Source organism: Enhydra lutris, unplaced genomic scaffold (assembly GCF_002288905.1).
Source record: "Enhydra lutris kenyoni isolate GAN:26980312 unplaced genomic scaffold, ASM228890v2 scaffoldscaffold1, whole genome shotgun sequence".
Taxonomy (NCBI): Eukaryota; Metazoa; Chordata; class Mammalia; order Carnivora; family Mustelidae; genus Enhydra; species Enhydra lutris.
The window spans coordinates 51,782,827-51,788,131 of record NW_019154085.1 but is presented as its reverse complement, the minus strand read 5'-3'; the positions used below and the strand labels follow the sequence as shown (position 1 = coordinate 51,788,131).

At 33.0% G+C, this 5,305-nt stretch overlaps 1 pseudogene; it reads left to right on the top strand.

Annotated features, from left to right (window-relative positions):
• The first annotated feature begins 353 nt into the window (after positions 1–353).
• Positions 354–1,121, top strand: LOC111142709 (annotated as a pseudogene).
• Positions 1,122–5,305: the final 4,184 nt, after the last annotated feature.

The following is a 5,305-nucleotide window of genomic DNA, read 5'->3' as shown; positions in this document are numbered from 1 at the left end:
AACCTCTCAAAGAAAACTTAAAAAAAAAATACTAGTGGGAAATACAAATGAAGACTTGAACAAGTGGAAAGAGTACTATAATCATGAGTAAGTGGATTCCAAGATTTCACTTATCCCTAAATTAATCTACACATTTTATATTTGTTCAATAAAAATAACAGTATTATGTTTTTAATTTGATAAACTTTCAAAAAGTCAAATAGAAAATAAATCAGAGAAAAATAGCTACAAAAATTATAGGAAAAAATGAGTAATACCTCATTTCTAATATCACAAGACATACCAGATGAATCATGGATTTGAACGTAATATTTGAAGTTGTGAAAGGAATTTTTTTCATGCCTGGAACAGCCATGGCCCATGGTTCCAAGAAGCATCTGAAGCAGACAGCAACTTTAAAACACTGGAAGTTGGATAAACTGATATGTTAGCGCCTCAACCATCTCCAAGTTGCCATTGTCTGAGAGACTGTCTCCCTTTCATCATTTTCCTAAAGAATAGGCTTAAGTATGCCCTAAAAGAAGATAAAGTAAGGAAGATAAACATATAATGCTTCATTGGTGCCAAGGTCCAAACTGATCTAACTTACATGTTAGTTGGTTTATGGATGCCCCAAGTGGTAATAAGACTGAAGAGAATTTCGGTCTAATCTGTGACACCAAGAGTCACTTTGCTATTCATTGTATTTCATCTGAGGAGGGCAAGTCCAAGTTGTGCAAAGTGACAAAGATTGTTGTGGAAACAAAAGGAATCCTTTATCTAATGACCCCTGATGTTCACACCATCAACTACCCTGATCCCTTCATCATTCACATTGATTTGGAGACTTGAAAGTTTACTGATTCCATCAGGTTTGACACTGGTAATTTGTATATGGTAACTGAATGCGTTAACCTGGGACGAATTGGTGTAATCACCAACAGAGAGAGACCCGGGGTTCTTTCAGTATAGTTCATATGAAAGATACCAATAGCAACAAATTTGCCATCCAGCCCTCCAACATTTTTGTTATTGGCAAAGACAATAAGCCATGGATTTCTCTTTCCCATGGAAAAGGTATCTGCCTCACCATTGCTGAAGAGATAGACAAGACACTGGTAACCAAATAGAATAGTGGGTGAATTGGTGTCTTGGTGATGACTGGAATTCTCTACACTTAATTAAAGATAATGCACCACGAAAAAAAAAAAAGTGGTAAAAGGAAACACGAGACACTTTATACAATACTTGTATGAAAATGTCCTTTGAAAGTATGACAAATTCCTGAAACCAGTAAAGAAAATATTGAAAAAAAATAAGACTTTCTATACATAAAATTCACTAGAGGTAATATCCCAGGTAGAAAAAAAAAATAGTTGACCCAAATTGAGTGATTTGAGGAAGGTTGAATGAAAGGACAAAGCAAAGTGTAGGATTATTAGGAAAACACCAGAGTTAGTGCATTGCCTAAAAACTGGTACTAGCAGGGTACATAATTTCTTTTAAGCCTGAAGAGGTGATGGAACAGCAGCTACTGGACTCAGATAAGTTTTTAAGAGAGCTGGCTAGCAGAACATAATCTTGCAGGAATACAGATACCCTTCAGGGATGGAGGGAGGAAACCAGGGTTATAAACTTGCTCTCCTCCCTTCCTTTACTCTTCTGTGTCAGTACTCCTAATTGGTGGAACTTAGGTCAACCCATAGAGTTCATTCTATTGAGACACAATACCTAAAAAACACAGTAACCAAAATTAAGAATAATTGGGCTTATTAGAGTAGACACAACAAAGATCACTGTAAAATAGAATAATAAATCACTATAAAATACTAGATTGAAACACAGAAGAAGGGGTGAAAAATCAGAAAAGAGTGAGAGGTATGTTGCACACTGTTAAATCTTCTAAAAGAAAAAGAGGTTAGAGAGTATATGACAGAAGCAACATTTGAAGATATGCTGTCTAAGAATTTTCAAAAATTAATGAATGAAAAAAATGGTGTTGGGAAAACTGGATATCTGCATGCAAAAGGATGAAGTTGGACCTCTACTTGATACCATATATTTAAAAAATTAACTCAAAATGGGTAAAAAACCTAAATTGTCCTAAGACCTAAAAACTGTAAAACTCTTAGAAATAAACATAGGCAAAAATCTTTGTGACATTTGAGTTGGCAGTGATTTCCTGGATGTAACGCAAAAAAGCACAAGAAAAACAGATAAATTGGACTACATCAAAATTAAAACTTTTATACATCAAAAGACATTATCAAAAGAATTAGATGCAACCTGAAAAATGGGGAAAATATTTGCAAATCATGTGTCTTATAAAGGGTTAATATCCAGAGTAAAGAACTCCTACAACTCAACAAAACCAAGAAAACATAAACAACTCAATTTAAAAATGGAAAGGCTTGAATAGACCTTTCTCTAAAGAAGATATACAAATGGATAATAAGACATGAAATGATGCTCAACATAGCTAATCATTAGGGCATGTAAATTAAAACCACAATGAAATGTCACTTCACATCCATTAGGATGGCTATTATCAAAAACACAGAAAATAACAAGTGTTGGCAAGGATGTGGTGAGTTGGAAGTCCTAGTACTGGGAATGTAAAATGGCTCAGCTGCTATGGAAAATGTCATGGCAGTTCCTCAAAAACTAAAAATGGAATTATCATATGATCCAGCAATTCCACTTCAAAATAATTGGAAACAGAGTCTTAAACAGATATTTGCATATCCACATTCATAGTAGCACTATTCACAATAACTAAAAGGGGGAAGCAACCGAAATGTGGCATATACATACAATGAATATTATTCGATGTTAAAAACAAGGAAATTCTGACACATGTTACAATATGGACTTTAAAGGCATTATCCTAACTGAAATAAGCCAGACACAAAAGGACAAATACTGTATGATACCATAAATGAGATGCTTAGAATAGCCAAATTCATAGATATAGAAAATAGAATTGTGGCTGCCAGGGACTGTGAGAAGGAGGATATAGGGATTTATTGTTTAATGGATATGGAATATCAGTTTGCAGTTATGAAAAAGTTTTAGAGATGGATGGTAGTGATTGCTGTATAACAATGTAAATGTACTTAAATGCATATAAACTGTACATTTAAAGTGGTTAAAATGGCAAATGTTCATTTCTGAAAAATACAGTTTTATAAAGAAGTAAATTCTCCACAAACTGGCCTATGGATACAATGCAATCTCAATAAAATTATATGTAGGGTTGCTCAGGTTAGGGGAGAGACAAACAGCTAAGACTAGGTGGGTAGATGAGGTTGAGAGCATCCGAGGGGCCACAGAAATTGAATCTTGTATTTTGAGAAAAATGAAAATTAAGTTTTGCAATTTCTATATCTTAGCACAGTATGTAATATGTAGTAGGAGCTTCATAATACTTTTTTAAATAATTAGAAATATTTTTAATAAATATATTTTGCTTTTCTTAGTCAAAGGGATGTCATATTTGTGTATCTTATGACCCAACTTTCTTTCTTGTTCTAATTATTTTCATCTCCCAGGGAGTAAAGATTGCCTACAAACAATAAAGCAAAAACACATACATACACAACCCAAAAAGAAAAATGGGAAAAGACTATGAGCTGACAATTCAAAAAAGAAAAAGAGAATGAGCAATAATCATATGAAAGCCTTATCAACCTCAGACATAAAATTAAATGGCTTGAATTAAAATGTTCATTTATTTTTACTGCCTTATGCAACTCCACTAAAATAACAGTATGTGGGTATCAATGGAAAAGAAAGCCACAGTCAATGAATGATATCCATAAATATTTATAAGATATATTGTTGAAAGTGGACACATTATGGTTACTAACATAAAATTGTAAAGACTTTAAGCCTCAATACGAGCACAGACAATGCCTATAATAGAGAACACTAATTCAGCAAGTAAAACTTATAAAGGCTCAGAATAGAAGCACCACTTATATCCAGAGGAGATGAGCAAGGGGATGAAAAGTATAGTGGCCAGTTTAAAGTGAGCATAAAATGGAGTTAAAACCAAGGTCTCCTTTGCTTCCCTGCCAACTCCCTGTGGGGAAACCAAAAGCTTTTTTGGGGATAAATTGAACTATAGAAACTCTAAATTCAGAGAAACTAGTCAATTGAAAGTAGGGGTGAGGTATTACAATAAAAATAAGATATTAAGTGAAATTTTATCCAGTAAATGGTGAAATACTCCCCCACCCTAGTCTTATTTCCCAGCTTATTTGAATAAAATGTTTACAGCCAGGTATTTATCAGCACACCCTAATTCATTAACTAAATGGGTCTTCCAAGAGAAACTGAAGAGCCCAAAGATAAGCTCAACCAAAATTGGCATGTGTGTCTTCCAACAAAATGCAGAAGTACTCCACTGTCTTCCTGAAATGAAGCCCGCTAATAGACAAGACTCACCAAAGCACACAGAGGTGTCAGTGAGCTTTACAGAACCTAACACTGAGACTTTATCACCAGATGTTTGAGAAGAATAAATTTTAGAGTTGACTTATCAATATCTATAAAAATTCTGCTGAGGTTTTGATTGAGATTGAGTTGAATTCACCACCCTCAGTGAAACTGAGGATACTTAATATCTTAACAATAGTGAGTCTTCTAATCCATGGACATTGTATATCTTTCAATTTATTTATTATTAATTTTTGTCAATCTCTTATAGTTTTCACCTTATATATTACTTTTTTCCCTTCAGATTTATATATCTATGTCAAATTTGTTGATGTAATCATAAACAGTACTGTTCTTATAATTGCATATTATAATTGCTTACTACTAATTTATCTAAATATAATTAATTGTGTGTGTTTTTGTGTGTGTGTGTTGACTTTGTATACTGCGACCTGGATAAGCTGATTTAGTAGATGTAGGAGATTTTTGTATATTCTTTGAGATTATCTAAATAATTGTGTTCTCTTCAAATAGAATTATTTCTTCTTTTCTGATTTGTATGCTTTTCTTTTTTCTTGTCTTATTGCTTTGGATAGATTTTACAGTACAACATTAAACTGAAGTCATGAAAAATGACATTCATGCCTTGCTACAGATCTTAGGGAGAAAGCATTTAGTCTTTCACTAATAAGTATGATGTGATGTGTAGGGTTTTGTAAATGTTCTTTATTAGGATAAGCTACCTTCTATTCCTAGCTTACTGAAAGCTTATATCACATACATGTGTTTAATTTTACTGAATTTTTCTACATATATTAAAATTAATTTTTTTTCTGTTTGGTCTGTTAATATTATGCATTATATTGATTTTGCAATAAATGAGCTT